Below are 19,567 nucleotides of genomic sequence, written 5' to 3'. Positions count from 1 at the left end.
CCTCGTTGAAGCTTGGCAGGGGATGCTCAGGTACACTTTCAAAAGGACTTCACCACATGCATAGTCAACGGTCAGTCTTCGGTGAAATACTTCACAAGCTGGACACGGTAATTGCGGCAGCGTCAGGGCAGTGCAGGGTACGGCTGTATTTCCTGCCCCTTCTCACAGCGTTATAGGGCCAAGGCTGGGGACACGCACCCTTCAAAAGCCACCTGATCCATCTCCCCACACCAGAGCTGGCTCAGCTCCAGACCCAAACTGTTTTTGCGAGAGGTTTCACAAGTACCTAAAAGCGCTAACAGTTCCACCCCTGCCCTCAGCAGCCTATGCCACCTCTGCGCTAGAATTAAAGGGTGTTAGTTCTTCCTGTGTCTGAACTCCGTTTCCCTTTACATCTCACCCAGCCTCAGGGGGCACAGGAGACAGCTCTGGCTGATGCCGTAATCACACCCCTCTGTAAGGTCTGTTCTAGAGGAGTAAGTGACGGCGTGCCTGGTTAGCACACCCACCCCAGGCAGGCGGCATCGGGAGCTGCACACGGGGGACACTCAGACACCCCACCAGAGCAAAGCCGGCTGTGCAGTCCCAGCCACTGCCTTCTGCAGAACAGAGCCAGGCAATCCCCCCCGCGCCCCGGCTGTCTGGCGTTTAGCAGCAGGAAGGCAAATCAAATTACCAAAACCATGTTACTGTAGAGATGAGCAGAGCAGTCTCCAGATGTATGGCGTGGCATCGCTGCGCTGGAACTATCACCTTGCCCCCACTGAAATCAGTGGTAAATCTGCTGCCATAGGGCCAGGAGCCATTACCCCCAGCAGCGCTCTTATGGATGAGCTGATAAAAACTCTGCTTCTCGTCACTCACTGGCTGCCCTGATTTTTTCCTCAGTGCTTTTAATTAAAATTTGATATTTTTATCACTGTTGAAGCAGCAAGCGCTTTAGGATTTTAATGATTTAGGAATTGCATACAGCAGCAAACTCCCTTCAGCAGAACCGATCCAGACTCCCCCACAGCTGGGATTTCCTGCTCCTGTCCCCATCCCCTCCTGGAAGGGCCCTAAGGCAGCCAGCCCAGGCACAGACACGCACCTATTGCTCTAACGCAAGCGCTGACAGCCAGCGCCTCACCCACCACCCAGCACCTCGCCTACCACCTGCTCAGCTGGGGTTTAAGCTTGTCAATACAGATGCTGCCCCATCCAAGACAAAAAGAATAATCTCCTTTTCTAGACATCTCAAATATTCACCCTAGAAACTGCAGAAGGGCTTTTGCTTTTCCTATTTGGAAGGTAAAATACTAGGAAGGGAACTGCAGCAAGCAACCTGCATGATTTAATACCGCATTTCAGGAAAGCGTTTCATCTTCAGCAAGTCGTTCTGAGTTAGCAATTTTGTACTCAATCTTGCAGCCTAAGCCCTCTAAAATAAAAGCTATGGGCAGCCCATATGAATTTAAAGCACCTATTATCTGGCTACTTCACGTCCTGCACTGTTTCGATCCTCAGAAACTCATTAGCAAATGAAGAATGTTATTTGCTTTTGTTGTTGTTGTTCTTTTGGCCACACTACTGTAACAAAGGCATTGCAAAGCCAATTGAAAGCTACCTGCCTTATTAAGTCTTGGCATGCCATATTTACTTAGCTCCCTCTTCCAGGTGCCAGGTAGGCAGAGGAGGATGCAAGTTCAGATCAGCAGGAGGATAAAGAAAAAAGGAACTTCAACAACTGGAGCTACTTGGAGCAAGTAAAAGGAAGTAATTGTCAAGGTGTTGTCATTGCTAAGGAGCAAATGGATCAACAGCAATGCAATTAAGAGCCCAAGAAATAAATCCCCCCCAAAAGCAAGCACAGGCAGCCTTCCCAGCTCCGTTGCTGGTGAGGGGCGCTGGGACCACCTGCACAGCAATGCACAAGGGATTTCTCCAGGGACCTGAGGGCAAGGCTAAAGCAACAAGGATTTGGTTTCACAGAGACAACCACGACCTTGAGAGAGAAAGATGCCTCTCGCCATTCATGCAGATGCACATTATGCTCCAAGCCCCCTCTCCAGGGACACCGTGGGACATGGCATCCCGTGCAAGGCTTGACTCAGCACTTCAGAGCGGGCTGACCCTTCAGCCACGCTCTACCACCCCACCAACGTGGGACCTTGCACCAGGCTGAATGCAGCGCCAGCCCAAACAGGGGGAAACCCAAGGCAAGAGGGGTGCTAGGCAGAAGCTGGCTGTTTGTGCCACTGTGAACCCATGGTCCCTTAAGCTTTTGAAAGCTGAATTGCCCTCCCTTGGGGGCAACAGGTTGCAAAGCCTCTACTTCAGCACTGCCTCGTGTTACCAGGGCACTAACCCTGCTACGCACTTGCTTGCAGCCTAGGGGCACAGTTGAGACCAGTTCAAAATGTTGTTCTGCTTCGCAACTGCAAACCCTTAGCAGACTGTTTAAGACCAGGTTTCTAAATAAACGTGCCTGGATGACAGAGGGGTTGCATCCCATCTATGCTTTAAAGTTTGCTGTGTTTAGACACAGCTTCAGGCTATAGGTTTTCATGAAAATACGACTTCATCCTGCATACAACTCCCCTCTCAGTTTCACGGAAGATACAGACAGTTGTACGATGGCTCCCCTTCTCGTGCTCCCCTGTGACAAGCAGTAAATTACAAGCTCTGGCCTTCCAGGTATCACCACTGGCGTCTGAACTGGCACCCACTGAGACTGAAGCAGCTGCTCGTCTTGGGTGTTGTTTCAGGCTCTTTGTAAACTCAGGCTAACAGTAATTACTGTCGCAGCAATATCAAGCCTAACTGCCCAGAACCCCAAACTCAGATGTCAGTTTCCCTGCATAACCTATCCCAAATGCTTCACTGAATTCCTTGCAGCAGCCAACTTGCAAAGAAAAGATCCTTGTAGCATGAGGTAACACAGCAAGCCAAGCAGGGAAAGCTCCTGCTGAAACCCTGATATAAAAAAAGGCTGGAAAATAAGGGCCGTGACAACAGAGGAGAGACCAGAGGATGAAGATCCGTTCGCAGCAGAGGGGGTGCCCCTGCGCCTGCCCCCCTCAGCCGCCGCTTCGCAGGAGTCTTTGAAATGAGTCACTTGGCTTCAGGTTCCTGTGGCGCCGCGCCATTTGCCTTGGTCTTCTGCCCCTTTCCTCCTCACAAGAGTCATCTTAAAAGTATTCTTGGAATAGCTTCTGTGCACAACAAAACATCTAGCAGGGCTGGGCTGAATTTTAAAGGACTTCATTTCAGTCATGCAATAACTCACCGTCCTGTCATATTTCAGAGTAATCAATGTGCATTAATTCAGTCTCCACTGAGCATCAGCAATGAATTTCACAAACCTCACAGCCTGAACTTGCACTGCCTGAAAACAGTGCACTGCTACAGTGAAAAGAGCAAGAGGACAACACAGAATAAGCTCTGCTATGTTTTTATGTGCTTCTTGCTTCCTTCTTCCTTTACAATAAACTACTAATAAGCCTGAAGGACGCACAAATGGAAGTATTTCTGTCTGTTGTTTATCTGCCGGTCAGTGCCACAATGGTTTCCAGTTCAGCAGAGGCCGTCAGACCATGACGCAAGAACACACGGGAACAGGGGCTGGCACGAGAACACCCACGCTGTACAATGGAGCCATAAAACAGAAACGTGCAAATCAGAAGCAGCAAGAGTAACAAACTGGAAATGTTGCCCAGCAGAAAAATTAGCAGTTCATTTATAACACAAGTGCCAATAAACCAAGAGGCGCGTCAGCTATTCCTTTTCTGACAGTCTGACCACGTGGCACATTCCCAAATGACTGCGAGACAGTAGGAAACTGCTCATTTTCCAAGAAAGGGCTACGTGGCATTTCAGCCACTAACAACTCACATGGCCCTATTACTTAGGGCTGAGGCACAATTTTACTCCTTTCAATCAGGAGTGACTTCACTGAAGTCAGACTTACTCCAGGGAAGAACAGATTCAAAGCAAGAGAATGACACAAACCGGCTCCTCATCAGGAAGGCCCAGACCCCACTTCACTGGGTTACCCACAGTCCCTGTGGATCATGCAGTATCAGAGATGTAGGAGTTATTCAAAGGCAGCACTCCTGAGCCTTCCACAACTAACACACAGATACTCTGCAGGCAAGCAACTGCAAGCCCAACACAGGTGGCTTTACAGAACCATCTCCCAAAGCCTGCCTCTTGGCTAAGGGCTTTTCAAGGTGCTCTGCACATCCTGACCATGCTACTGATGCATTTCTAGCTGAGCGACAGCACTCCGGCACTTTCCTGACTCACACTCCATCAAGTACGAGACAAAAAGTTCGATTTATACAACATTCTGGTTCTGCTGTAGAGTCCCCATGTGCTCCTCACCAAGCAGCCCACATCCCTCTCCCAATGCCCTGCAAGGAGCACAAAACCCAGGTCGGCAGAAACCGCCAGGGTGTCGCTCAAGCTGTGCAGAGGACCTCGCTGGCACAGCTCCCTAATGCCACACACTCACCAGTTCAAGGGCAAGACAAGGGACAAAGTACTGGACATGAGTGTTCCTGGGAGTTACCTCACCCTACTTCTATTTGGGGTGATGTTCATGTGTTGCTCTGCTGCTTCTCTGTAGTTGAAGAGCAGCTCTTTGCCCTTCATGGGAACCGATTTACTTCCATCCCAAAAATGAATGCTCATGAATACTAGTCAATCACATTTTAAAGGAAGCAGTGTCCCCTGCAAAGCCTACCTCGGTGAGATTAAGCTCTTATGTCACTTGGGCAGTATGGAGAACTGCCCTAAGCCAACATCATTTTAACCTTCCATACGAATGACGTAAAACAATTTCTCAGTCCCTCCGCAAAGCAACAGATCATTTCACAAGCATGGGGAGCCAGGCACCACAGGGCATTTCCTCTCTAGTTTGCTACAGCCATGCTGTTTGAGGATAGGACAGGGTGTTCAACTACATCTAAGCAGCAAACGGAAGATGAGAGAACAGCTGTGCCCAAAGAGAGCCTGCACCTCTGGCCTGGCACAGAAACACCAGCTGGCTCAGAGCGACCCCCTCACCTTGCATCACCCACAAAGTCACGCAAAGAACTGTGCCAAGAGGCAGCAGAGTGCTGGTGTAAAGAGTCAGCCTGTCTGTCTGTGTTCCCCTGCAGGGCTTCCTCCCTTCCATGCCAGGTACTAAACCCTTTTGCGTTAACAAGCCTCCAGGTAACACCGCCGCCCCTTCACATCACGGCACAGTGCCAGACTTGCCAGGGCCACAGCACCGATGTTCCAACCTCCGAGCAAAAGCATGGCACACGGGGCAGGGAATAGGTGCCAGCTGACACAGCAACCACAGCCCCATGCACGCAGGCACAGCCACACCAGCGTGACTGCCCAAAGGCTCCAGGCTAACACTCTGCCTGCAGATGCTACCTGCCCCTTCACTCCTGTGTGCGCTCCAGATGCCTCAGTCCTCTGCAGCACACCAGCCTCCTGCTGGTTAAAGACATCTGGAGCTCAGCGTGTCTGGGCCAGGCTGGCTCCCTGCCACGAGCACAGCGCATCTTCTCCCCTAGAATCACAGCTGGAGCACAGGCGGGCAAGTATCCTCAGGGGCAGCACAGCGGCAAGGCTGGAACACAGAGGGTATGAAAAAGCATCACCTTCGCTCCAGCCCAGGGTGAGGCAGGGAACTGGTTGCCAGATGGGAAAGGGGAAAGCTCTCTGGATCTAGCCATTCCCCTAGCGTTTTCCATCATAATTAAGCCCCTAACATCGAGTAGAGAGGTGCGATGGCTAAACACCTTACCAGCACCCCTCCCTGCCATTTCCCTACTGTCCCACGTGCGCCTTCCCCTGAAAACGCCCAGGAAAGCACAGGGAGGGAACGCACAGCTCGTCAGTCCCTGCTGCGGTGGCATCGCATGGTGCTGCCAGCCAGGATGTGACCAGCTGCAGGCTGCCTGACCACAGCCTAGAGCAAACCTCGCAGCACGGCATGGGCTATAACCGGTGTGCAAGAAAAGTGCCGGCTTCAGACAGAACGTTCCGCCGTCTCACTACTGCGGCCAACACGATATGCATTCAAGAAGCAACTCCAGTTTTCAAAGGTGGTGGTCCTCACTCTGATCAGGCTCAGCTTTGGGTCCTCCAAACAACAGGTTTGTATTTATGCAAACAGGCTTTTGTATTTATAATTATCAGAGCAAACCCGTAATTATGCAGCAATAGTCAGATACTAGAAACCAACACCATGAGAGGCCACCCCACCACACAGTGCACTCTTATCCCTGAAGCCAACAGACATGGCATTAAACGTTCCAGCACCAAAGGATAATCACAGTCTGAAGCATAGAAGAGCCTCCAGCCTATGACAGCATCATCTTCACCACAGGAAAAGTTTCCCCCAGCTGCAGATCCAGTGCAATGCCACCGAAACCAGGACAGTGCCTCAAAACCCACAGCAGATGCCCTGTTCTGAACCCAGCCCCGCAGGTTCACCTCCCACTGAAGGCACACACCTCTCGGGACCTCCAGTCTCACCTTGTTCTCATCAGGGGAGAAAACGATGCGGAAAGTCGCAAGCATGCCAGGCAGTACCTTGCGGCACACAGCATGGTGGCTGATCAGCTTGAAATAAGGTGAGCTCTCCAAGATGACCTTCACCAGCCCAGGAACCTGCAGAAAAGAGAGGAAAGTATGATCTTGCAGCTTGTGGAAACAGGAGGAGAAGAGGCCTGGTGATACCACCTTCACAAAGCACTTTTAGCTCTGGAGGTACATGCACGTAACACATAAGAGTGAACATTAATCCCTTCTGCCTGGGCAAAACAGCTCGAGGCCAGAGGCAGCAGGGCGATGAAGGAAGGGCCAAGCAGGGAAGACACCAGCAGCACGGCGGTATAATATCTGAATCAAGTCACCCGTGTATTCAATAAGCCCAGAGAATCTGCTGGCTTCTGCCCGTACACATCCAGGCAGACATGCCCCTAGAAGGGGCATGTATTATCTGAACGCCAAACAGTACGTGTTAATCCTGGCGGAAGGAAGAAATTCACTTTAACGTGCTGGGTTTGAGCGGGGCAGTCAAGCTGCGGTGCTACAGTCATGTAGGCAGACCAGCAAGAGGGGACCACAGATACTGTGGCCTTACTGGGAATAAAAGCAGCAAATGAAGAGCAAAAGGAGGAAACACAGGAAGACAAAGAGACAACCCCAGAAACAGAGAGATGGCTGGGAAAATCCAAAGGGAGCTGGAAAGAAGCAAGGGAGAAGCACAATATGCTACAAGGAAAGGCTGATGCAGAGGATGAGAGCCAGCAACCTGGCCAAGTGATGGAAAGCCAGGCGACCCCCCAGGCTGTGCCTATCAACTAGGGGCTTCAAAGGCATTTTCTGCCCCGAGATACATGACTGGCACTGCCTGGTGGTGGTTTCATTATTAAAAGCCAACCTCTGCTATCCGGAGGCTCCTGCTGCCTGTGACTGTAGCCAGGCAGCTGCCAGCGCAGGCAAGCCAGATCCCTGGGGACCCCTGCCCACCCCCAGCAGTCCCTGCAGGCACCCTGCTGCACGGTTCTGCCCTCTGGGGCACCACCAGCACACAGACAGCACACAGGCATTTCCCTAGCACATAGAGAGCAACCCCTGAGCGCCAAATCTCAAAGTCTGAAGCAGGTGATTTGGACTGGTGGGCAGCTTCACGGATCAACAACAACCCCACATGAGGCTTGGAAAAAATGGAGGCTCACTCTGCGCCACCCACCCGAGCCTGGTAACCCGTGGCCAAGGCAGTCCTGAACTCTCCAAACGCCCTTGGAACCCAGCAATGTCCTGGGGCAGCGAGTTCCAGGAGCCAACTTCACAGTGCAGACAAGCATTTTGGTCACCATGTCCCTTAGAAGGGGAGCACGTGTGGCTCAGACCTTCAGCAAAAGCCACCCAGAACATCTGAGGGTGCTGAGGAACAGCCTGAAAATAGAAAAGCAATTTTACAACACAGGTAAGAGCAGGAAGTATATAGTACAGCACTTCTGTAGTTGCATGATTACAGAGCCTCTATGCGGAATATATTTTGCTGTCAGCTGGATTTTTATGGGGCAGACAACTTCAGGCTACCATGCAGTGTAACTCAGTATGATTCAGAGGAATGTGGGAAACTGGCACGAAAAACTTGAGACGGAGCACAACGTTGCTTTTCTCCAGGACATCGCCAAAAGCCAACCAATTTAGAATATAACACCCTCGCAGGATTATCCTCTCTGTCTTTCTGTATTTAAAACATACCAAAGATCTTCCTGGAGCTTATCTCACTTTTACACCCATGCTCTCCAGTGGTTGAGCTCTAACTAGCTTCAAAACTACATTGTTTGGGGAAAAAAACCACAGTTCACACATTGCCTCCCCCTTCACAGGGCACGTAAATCCCAAGGTGCAGCTTTACACAGTACAAGTTTATTATCATTTACTGGGAATGGCAGAAATGTTAATGAAGATGATCTTTTCCACTTGAGGAAGCATGAATAGAGCAAATTAACTGTTTGCCTGTTGGCTGGTACTTGGCAAAGATAAACATTTTGAAGTGCTGCATGGATAATGGAGCAGGTGAAGCCAAAGACTCAGTGGGAATGAAGCAGAGAGTAGGAAGAGAGAAAGTGAGGACTGAGGCACATTTTAATCAGGGACGAGGATACCTACAGCAAAGACTGCCCAAAATTCAGCACAGATCACACCAGTGGCATCCCCCGGGTGCAGGCACACATGCTGCATCTTATCAATGTTCCCAAGTTAAATGCCAGACCAGGAATGGTGCAGTACTCTCCCGGAATAACTGAGGGAGCACACCCGCATCCTTCCTTGCCAAAGGGTCTTCCATTTTCACCCATATCCCTGTCACAACCTGTTATCTCAGGAGATACTTGGACTTGCTGTTCTTCCACCTGCAATATGCCTCGACAGCTTTTTTTTGTTGTCCACCTGTTTGCCCTCCCCAACAGGGAAATTTGGAAAGGAGGCGAATTCACCGTCTCTTGTGCACACTTCCATCTTCCCATCCCACCCTGCCCTCAGGCATACCCCTTCCTCTTCATTACAGAAGAGTATCCTTAATTACACCCCTCTTTCTGACCTGTCTCTACTGCCCGTGCACTTACTGCTATGTATCAAGAGAAACCCCTGCGTGTATGAAAGTGCGCAGGGAGAGAACACCGAGCTCAGCTCCTTTCCTCCCTCCTGCCTTTTCCCACCAGCTTGCCCTTGGCACATGCCTCATTCCAGCAAACGTTTCCCCAGCTGAAGTTCAAAAGGTCCCAATTTCCCTCCTGACAGTGGAACAAAACTGCTGACATTTTTCAACTTTTCCATTCTCAACTTTCTTGGGAAGTCTCAAAATGATCGTTCTTTTCAAGTAAAGGTGGAGACCTTTGAGGGCACTTTACTCCAAACAGGCCGTGGCTCTCCAAAGGGGAAGCAGAGCATCACGTTGTCTCAGGAAAACCCGAGCAGAACCCAATTAAGCTTAGCAGGAGCCTGAAGGGGCACCTAAAGGCCTCCCGCTGCTGCTGCTAAATCAGCCTGCTTCCACTGCTGTTTCAAAACACCTTTCCTGAAGCGCTGTTACCACTAATTATAACTTACTCCAGCATAAAGTGGAGAAGACCCCACCCCGAGCTCTGACAGCCCGTTCAGCTCTCTGTGCAGCTCACCCAGAGGCAGAGGTGCCCTGTGGAAACTGAGATTAACCACGGAGCCACCAGGACGCGGTGCACACTCGAGGGAAAGCACGAGGGCAGGGAAGAACTGTACAGCCCCCAACATTCCCACCCGTGCAGGGCTTCCACGGGGAAAGGTGCTGACCAGAAAAGCTCCTTTCAGCTAGGTACCACCAACACACAGCCAAAACCAGGGGGAGAAACCTCAGCATGGCAAGATTTCCACCGTCTTGCAAAATAAAGGCGGTGAGACGTTTTATTCTGGATGCGCTGTGCTGCAGCAGGCGACTGGCTGTGCTGTGCACCGCACGGATGACACTGCTCTCCAGTTCCAGCACAGGGTTAAACTTCCACATCCCAGCACTTACCTTGTCCACGTTCCTCAGAATCAGTGGCACTTCATAGACCTCATCGGGGACGTAGCTCTGAAATACCACCTCTGATGGGAAAGGCCGGAACAAGCTCTGTTCCAGGGCAACTGCCGAGAACTGGAGATGCAAAAGAGAGCAGAGAGATTCAGCCGCGGGGAGAAAGACTCATCGGTGAGAGAATACAACACTGGCCTCCAGCGAAGGACAGTCCCTTGGTGAGTACGCCTGCCCAGCTCACGCTAGGGGAACAGAAGCTCACCCACCTGTGTTCTGAGCAGATCAAAAGTTTCTGGGCCACACTAGAGCAGGCTCAAGCGAGCAGCTCTTTTGGCAGGTGTTTCTCCAGGTCGCCTTCTCCAACAGGCAAGGCAGCACTTACCTCCGGCAGAGCCCTGGGCTAACACGGTCACACAGCTCCAGAGCACTCACTGCAAGAGCTGTAAGCACTCGTGGAGCAAGGGAAAGCCAAGAATTTACAGGAGACCCCATGGGAAACAATTTGGGGATCATCTTTACATTGAGACACAGAGACCGAGCCCAACACATCCTCAAATCTCTTTTTTGACACACAGCCCAGAAACCAGGAAGAAGAGAAGACAGGCCAGAAAGGAACACCGCCGTTAAGAAAGCGACAGATGAGGTGGTAAGTTCCAGGTACTTTCCCAGCATCACTGGGCAATCTGAGTAAAGCTGGACTTGGCATCTCCTTTTCCCACGAGCTTTCAATGGATGCTTCATTATATTCTATTATTGCCATTTTCTTTAATACCACTACAGAAGCAGGTCTGAAAACATACAGAAACAGCAAATGCTTACAGCGCCGAGGCGTTACTTTGAGAAAACTCCTCCCTGCTCTGCCTCCCCCCTTCCAGCTGAACTCTTCACACTCACAAGACACAGGCACGTCTCCTGCTTCTCCACAGGAGTCAGGGTCGTGCTGAAGCCAGCGGCCACAGCACACGGCCAGTTCTGTGTGCGCTCGTCCGAGGCGTTCCCAACCTCACGCGCTGTCTAGGGCAATCCTTAACCAATTTGCTACAGGTCTCTCGCTGGCAGTTTTCCACTCAACAGCCTACCTCAGTCATCTACCCCTTTGGAACGTGTGTTATACTAAGCAGATCTGTAAGAAAAGCAGCTTTAAACACACGTGTAAATAAACATTGATCCAGATAAAGCACACCCACTCCCCTCTGCCCAGGGCCATTCCCCTGTGTACCTGGCAGCCTGAAAAATCTAACACCCTGTACGGGTCCCACTCGTTGTTCCAACCCAAAGCATTCATGCAATTGCTTTAGCTACACCTTGAGTAGTTACCGTAGGCCCTCAGCCCTCAAAGGCCAACGCTGCCACCACTGAGGGCATCCTATGACCCCAAGTGTTCGACAGAGACTACACCAAACCAAGGGCTGGCTATTTCAGCAGGAAGGTGGGAAATTGCAAGCTTGCATCCTTGTGGCCCGCCCCAGCCTTCCCCCAGTATCATGCTTTAGCCGCAGTAGCTCACCTCCAGCAAAAGCCACCAACTTCAACAGAGGTTGTTTATATGGGCTTAGCGCAGGTCAGGACTTCAACATCTCACTGGGGAAAAATGTTTTACCTTTCCCCCAGCAGAAGGAACTCCACACCAGCAGCAGTCTGAAACAACAACAGGACTTAGTCACCAAGGCATTTAGATAAGCTGGAGGCAAGCCTGTCACAAGCACGCGCTCTCTTCAAACGTCACATCAAACAGCAAGGAAAAGGGCAAGAAAAGGCTACCTTACGATGGGAGGCTTCGCTCATGTCTAGAATCTGGATAATCTGGGGTCGCCGCATCTCCCGAGTGCTGGCCAGCCTCTGCTTGGTGGTAAGAGACATCTCCTTCAGGAGGGCAGAGGGAGTCAGCTGAAATGCAAAACACCAGCAAGAGCTACAGAACTGCCTTTATTCAAAAAGGCTTTTCTCCTTCAAGAGCCACCGATGAATAATTTGTGATCATAGCCGCTAGGATAGTCCTGGAAGTCCCATAATTACCTGTTGAAATATTTACCATTAGTAAATTAATGATAGAGAGTGCAATACACATGCTCCAAACAAGTAGCTTTGTCCCGTTAGCTTCTCCTTCGTGATTTGATGTGACATGTTGGGGGTTTTGCTCTTCGGGCATTTGTTTCCTTTCCAGTTTGGCCGGAGTGAGCCAGTGACCTTTGAAAAAGGTTGGGAGGAGTTACCAGAAATCCCTTAACTCCACCCTTGCACAACGCTCACAACCACCACACATGTGGAGATGTCACTGCTGGGTGAGTCAGGAAAGCAGAAAATCAGTGTTGTGCCAAGACTGAGGTGGAGAGGAATGGCTCCAAGTTTTAGTTATCTCTTTTGAATTAGCACTTGTTTTCTCTGTTTGGGCCTCCGAGACCCCTCCACAGAAGTATGCAAAGGTATCTCCTCGACAGAGCTTCAGCACCAGGTCATCTTCAGCCAAGTGAGCTCTGGTCAGCAAAGGGCTGTCTGAGGATGGGGAGGAGGAATTGCCCTGACTCCGCTGCTGTCTGCAGCGCTGGATCTGTGCTCCACACGGGATACGGGACAGAACAACTGTTTTGGAACCTGTTCCATCTGGGACCAGCCATACCTCTCGAAACCTTCAAGCAGAGTTTGAGCAGCCCACCACGTGCCCAGCTGCCTGGAGGGCAGGTATGGTCAGAGCAGCGCTGGCAAGCATCCCGAGGTGACAAAACGTTACTGCCCACACAAAGGGGGCGGAGAGAAGCACACGCTCACGCTTCAGCTATTCCGGTGCAATGCCCGGCACGTTCATTTAAATGGCTCCAGTGGCACATCCAGACACAACTCTGGACCTCCCCTGAAGCAGCACACAGTCCATCCCCTACCGCACCATGGTCACCACCTCCGACAGAAGCATGGCAGCAGAGAGACGGGGAGGTGGTGTCCAGCTTCACAGTGCTGCCAGACAACAGGAGGGGCAGGTAGAGGAAGGACGCGGGGGCAGTTTCCAGCCTTACACAGCTCCTACCTGGCCGCAGCAGGTACTTACAGTTGCAGGCTTCTCTGTCCCTCTGGCTAGCTTCGGCTTACGAGGCACTACCACTTGGCTCGGGAATCTACCAGCCATCCTGGAGGACCCCGTGAACCAGCGGGGCTTTCCAGTGGCCATGCCTCAGCTGACCTGCAAGGAACAGCAACGGGACTTGGAAAACCCAGCATCCCCTTCCATGGCAGACCCAAAGGAGACAGCTGTGTCTCCGGGCTGTGGCTCCTTCATAACTGGAGGGCAGCCGGCATCCCCACCCTGTTTCATAACTAGACCCTATTTCAGTGGCAGAGTTAAGACTGATAGAAGTAAAAGCCCAGAACAAACACTCCAAAACAGCCTTTTGCTGTGGGCGCAGTCCCACAAGCCACAAACACACATCAAAGACTGCTGCCACTTCTCATCTTCTCCCCCTCTTCCATGTATTTTGGAACTATTTGCTGGAATTATTATCCAAATCTCTATTAATACCCAAACTGTCCTTTATTACTCTTTAAAAGTTTTTTGGTGGGAACAATGTCACTTCACTGCTTCATTTTGCAAAAACAGCTGACCCGATGTGACTTTGTGCCTGACCCTACTAAGTGCTCAGACTATTATGAACAACCTTACACCCAGGGATCGCTGCTGCCCCAAGCATCAAAATCAGACTGCTCTCCTACTTTGCAAACCAAACGCCCATCCTTTGTGCAAGGAGCTTGGTGATGTTTTTAACTAAGGGACCATAGAGTTCAATACTCTGATTAACAACTATGGTTTCTCAAAGCTAATTTGGTTAGGTTACAAAACTTATCCAGCAAATATGACTCCTTCCAGGCATGAAATTACCATGCCCAAGAGCCTTTCTCCATGGAGAATGAGGGCCTTATTTTTTTCACTTACTAACACCCAAACTCTAGGCTCCCTACAGGCATGAAAAGCTGTAGCAGCAGAAATAAAAGCATGAAACCATTAAAGTCGCATGAGCAATTAGCTCAAATAGAAATACAACAGATGTGACAGCTTGGCCACTTCAGGCTATCCTAATGGCAGTTCCTCTCAAGCATCCTTATCCTGCAGGCAGCACGGCTTGACAGGTCCATGGGCCATCCTTCTTCTATCACCAGCCTGCTGACAACCTCCCCATCTGTCTCTCAAAAAGTGGGTGTGCAAGAAAGGGAAAGAAAACACCCCCAGAAAGTGGGTCTCAAGCACCGACAAAAGTCAAAGGTGAGTATGTACAGCATTTACTAAGCACTACTTTGGACGAGAAATCGTTTCCCCTCCCTTTCTGGCTAACTGGACCAAGGAACAGATGGATGTCCCCACCTCTTTTTTTTTCTGGGACTTGAAAGACCAGTGGCCTCAAACCCAGCTCTACCCTAAAATTATTTTACATCCTGACAATAAGTAAAAAATCACAGATCCTACCCCCTCCTGCTTCCTCCTGTTCCACATCATTTTTCTTCATGTGGACTTGCTGTACACAGCTAGACACCATTCTATGCAAAGACCACCATTCCCTTCCCCTCAAGTTTGACCCACATCCTGCAAACGAGGCAATACTTTCAGCTCATTACTCCCGAAACAGCTACAGCATTGCGCATGTTCACGGTACCAGGCCCTTCATAGTTTCAGGGAACAACAGGGTTGCCATTTCCTTTTGTCCTTGCCGGGAACATGAGAGAACAGCACGGTCCTACGGACACAAGGGCATGCTGCAGCTGGAGCTCGGATTGAAAGCCAGAAATAACTATTCGTTAAGAGAGAAATCTAATGGGGATGATACAACACTAATCTGGGTATCAGTGCTTTATTACTGGGTCTTGAGAGTAACTGGATTATTTCTTTCAATTTTCTAACTATAATTTCACTTCACTTGAAACTAATCCTGCTCATCATGCCCACACCAGTTATTTCCAGAGGGCTTCCAGTCTGCATGCCCCCATACCAGTCCAGCAGCTTCCCCTACCCTCTAGCCCCAGGGTTAGGCACTTCCACAGCCCCACTTCCCTGGAGCCTGCAGGGACCAGCCTCCTGCATTAGGAGGAAAGCAGCAGAACTAAGAAAGCAGCCACATTCTCCTGCGGGGGCAGGACAAAACAGCAACCGCAACACAGCCCACCTCCAGCCACCACCCCTGGCTGCTGCACGGGGAGCTCCATCTTCCCCACCTCAGAGAGCCCTTCACCCCCCCCAGAAATTAAGGACAGACTGCAACTGCCCCTCTGCTCCAGGCTCAGGGCACAGACGGCTCGGGCACCTCGACTGTGGGTTCAGAGCATGAACGCCCCAACCCTGGGCAGGGGAACCAGCTGCGCCAGGACACAACAGCTACCATCACCTCAGAAAAGCAATGAGGAAATATACCCAGGGCTGGGGTACAATTCCTGACGTGTCTCAGGAAACCCACATGTGCCAGAGCAGGGTGCCAAGCTCCAGCCTCCTCCCCCACGCTCCCTTTACTCCAGTACCTACTACTATGTACTGCTCTGCTTTTGTGCTGTGCCTCACATGGCTGCCAGGGCAGGGTGAGAAGCAGCAAGAGAATTCCTGCCTGGCACCTTCTCCAGGGGAGCAGCGCTGCACTTTGCCAAGGTGAGGTTTTTTGGCTCTGCATGATTTCAAATGTGAGGGGTCTGTTTTCTCACCACAGAAAGCAGGGAGCAGAAATATTGTGCTGTACCTCACATGGCTGCCAGAGCACGGTGAGAAACAGCAAAACAATTCCTTCCTAGCATCTTCTCCAGGGGAGCAGCGCTGCGCCTTCCCAAGGTGATTTTTTTGTTCTGTGAATGATTCCAAGTATGAGAGGTCAAATTTCTCAGAACAGAATGCATGGAGCAGAACTTTTGTGCTGTTCCTCTCATGGCTGCCAGGGCACGGTGGGAAACAGCAAGAGAATTCCTACCTGGGATCTTCTCACCATGTCCTTGCAGCCACATCAGGCACAGCAGAAAAGTTTGGCACCCTTCTCTCTGTGGTGAGAAACTGGACGCCTTTACATTGCCAATCATGCAGAGCCCCAAAGAGTCACCTTGGCAAAGTGCTGCACTGTCCCCCTGGAGAAGGTGCCAGGCAGGAATTCTCTTGCTGCTTCTCACCCTGCCCGGGCAGCCATGTGAGGCACAGCAGAAAAGTTCTGCTCCCTGCTTCCTGTGGTGAGCAAAACTGACCCTTCAAAGCTGCAACCGTTAAGAGCCCAAAAAAGGCACCTTGGGAAAGTGCAGCACTCCTCCCATAAAGAAGGTACCAGGACAAAATTTTCTTGCTGTTCTCACCCTGCCCTGGCAGCCATGCGAGGCACAGCACAAAAGTTCTGCTCCCTGCTTTCTGTGGTGAGAAAATGGAACCAAAGTTTGTGCACTCCTGTAGAGCCAAAAGAAAAAAATATATCTTGGGAAAGTGCAGCACAGCTCCCCTGGAGAAGGTGCCAGGCAGGAATTCTCTTGCTGCTTCTCGCCCTGCCCTGGCAGCCATGTGAGGCACAGCACAAAAGTTCTGCTCCCTGCTTCCTGTGGTGAGAAAACTGACCTCTTCTCATTGGCAATCATGCACAGAAAAAAAATAATCACCTTAAAGCGCAGCGCTGCTTACCTGGAGAAGATGCCAGGCAGGAATTCTCTTGCTGCTTCTCACCCTGCCCTGGCAGCCATGTGAGGCACAGCACAAAAGTTCTGATCTCTGCTTCCTGTGGTGATAAAATTGATCCTTCAGAGTTGCAATGGTTAAAAGCCCAAAAAATCACCTTGGGAAAGTACAGCACTCCTCCCATAAAGAAGGTACCAGGAAAAAATTCTCTTGCTGTTCTCTACCCTGCACTTGCAGCCATGTGAGGAACAGCACAAAAGTTCTTCTCCCTGCTTTCTGTGATGAGGAAATGGACCCAAAGTTTTTGCACTCATGCAGAGCCAAAAGAAAAAATATATCTTGGGAAAGTGCAGCACAGCTCCCCTGGAGAAGGTGCCAGGCAGGAATTCTCTTGCTGCTTCTCACCCTGCCCTGGCAGCCACGTGAGGCACAGCACAAAAGTTCTGCTCCCTGCTTTCAGTGGTAAGAAATTTGACCCAAGCATTTTGCACTCATGCAGAACCAGAGCTGACCTCAGCAAAGTGCAGCGCTGCTCCCCTGGAGAAGGTGTCAGGCAGGAATTCTCTTGCTGCTTCTCACCCTGCCCGGGCAGCCATGTGAGGCACAGCAGAAAAGTGCTGCTCCCTGCTTTCTGTGGTGAGAACATTGACCCTTCAGAGTTGCAGTCGTTAAGAGCCAATAAAAATCATCTTGGGAACGTGCAGCCCTGCCCCCCTGGAGAACATGCCAGAAAGGAATTCTCTTGCTGCTTCTCACTCTGCCCTGGCAGCCATGTGAGTCAGCACTAAAGTTCTGCTCCCTGCTTTCTGTGGTGAGAAAATTGACCAAAATCTTCTGCACTCATGCAGAACCAGAGCTCACCTCAGCAAAGTGCAGCGCTGCTCCCCTGGAGAAGGTGCCAGGAAGGAATTCTCTTGCTGCTTCTCACCCTGCCCTGGCAGCCATGTGAGGCACAGCACAAAAGAGCTGCTCCCTGCTTTCTAAAGTCAGCAAAATTGACTGTCCACCATTGCACTGATGTAGAGATAAGACTTTCTTACTCAAAAGCAAAACCCAAGAAACCACGTACCCCTGGGAACCCCCTTGTCCTTCCGTGTGGCTGGTGACTTCCCATGGCTCTTCCACAAGGCAGGACAGATAACCACGAATTTGGAAGCCCACGTTAGTTCAAGTACACTGAGTCCTCTGACAGTCACTACTTAGGGGCCAGCGGTCCTCTCACCCCTCCACAGATCTGCCTGTTAGTCCTCTAGCAGTCATTCCCCATGGAGGGACCACAAGTCCTCCACACCTACCTACCAGCTCACCAGAAATGAGTCAGTCCACGCCAGAAGTGACACTGCCTGACCTGCAGGAGATCTATTAGACCAGTATCGATGGTTTCAAGACAGAAAAAACACCACCATCCACCAGCACAGCAGAAAAACCACCAGAAGAAACTTCGTACACAAACCAAAGGCACCCATCCGTACTGTACAAAGGAAAAAAAAGCTGAAAAAGGCACTCTCCACAAAAGAAACCACCACACAGATCACAAGATAAGATAAAAATGCCATAACCCCAGGAACGCAGGGCCAACAAACACAGATTCTGTCCATAACAATAACACACTTTGACACTAACTCGCTTGACCTCTGGCATACCATAACCTTGTTGCCGCCAAACCACAGCACATCGTAGCCCTAAGGCAACACAAAATGGAACACAAAGTCCCTGGAGATCTCCGCCAGGGCTTTCAGGTGCTCCCTGACCTCAAGTATCACAACCTTCAAGAGAGAACAAGATGGAGGCACCAGGACAACACCGCCATGCGTCTTCACACCCTGGAAAAGGGCCTGAGATAAACGCTCCTGGGCAGAGAGGCTGAGGCACTCGGAGGCTTTGAGCCAGCCCTCCACCACCACAGGGCTTCAGCTCATCATTTCTGTGTCAGAGCCACCAGGCAGGTGGCCCCATCCTCCCTGAGAGACCGCTCAGGGCACCTGTACCCAGCTCCAGGGGGCTGGACACACAGCCTCGGATCCATGGGGGGAGGGGTGCTTTAATCCTGGGAGCAGGATTTCTGACAGTGCCCCTGAGGAGGAAAGCCTCCTCAGGCCTGGAAGCCTGAGAGACATCCCCGCGCTGCTCCACATGTCACCAAAAGCAGGGGCTGAGGAAGGCTGCTTTGGGGCCCGTCGAGGGAACCAGCTCCCCTGGGCTGCTCTGCGGCCACCGGCTGCCGTTGCTGTCGCGCGGGTCTCAGTGCTGCTCTGCAGTCGGCCGTCACCTCCCCGCGGGACACTCCCCAGCGCAGCACACGTCTGCACTGGCTCTCCCTGGGGACAAAGATCACAAGCGAGGGATGGGCTTGGCTTTGCCCCCAGTCCCAGGCTGCCCCCAGAGAGACCTGCCACCCCCGCCCCAGCTGTGCGATGTGGGCACCACGTACAGCTGCAGCTGTGGGTCAGGGCAGCTGTGGGCAGGGGGCAGGCCCCGTGGCGGTGCCCCCGGCGCTGGCAGCAGGCAGAGCTGGGGAGAGCGAGGGGCAGCCCAGGGCAGCCGGCAGCCGGCGGCGGGGCCCGGCAGGGTGCAGCACCCTCAGCAATGCCCGGCTCCTTGCGCCTCGGCCCCAGGGCTGCAGCGCAGGGCTGGCCCCAGCCGGGGCTGGGCTGGGAACAGCCAGGCAGGGCCCCTGGCAGCCCGGCACGCACCTGCTCCCTGCGTGGGGCGGCCTGGTCCTTTGCAATCGACCCCGTGGCACCCAGAGAAGAGCCCTGCCCTGAGCCTGAGCCATCGCTGCAGGGATGAGGCCTTCCTCGGCGTCCGTCCCTCAAATCCCTCCCTCCGGCCCCCACGGTCCGTCCCTAAAACACTTCCCCTCGCCCCCGGTCCCTGCTGGCCCTGAAGGCTGGCCACAGCACTTG

At 51.8% G+C, this 19,567-nt stretch overlaps 1 pseudogene; it reads right to left on the bottom strand.

The window, feature by feature from the left end:
* The window catches only part of LOC129785688 (hydrocephalus-inducing protein homolog), a 90,584-nt pseudogene that overhangs the window by 54,000 nt on the left and 17,017 nt on the right, over positions 1 to 19,567 (bottom strand).

This window comes from Falco peregrinus, chromosome 14 (assembly GCF_023634155.1).
Source record: "Falco peregrinus isolate bFalPer1 chromosome 14, bFalPer1.pri, whole genome shotgun sequence".
In the NCBI taxonomy this organism is placed as follows: domain Eukaryota; kingdom Metazoa; phylum Chordata; class Aves; order Falconiformes; family Falconidae; genus Falco; species Falco peregrinus.
Note: the sequence above shows the minus strand (reverse complement) of the source record. Positions and strands in the feature narration are given on the sequence as shown.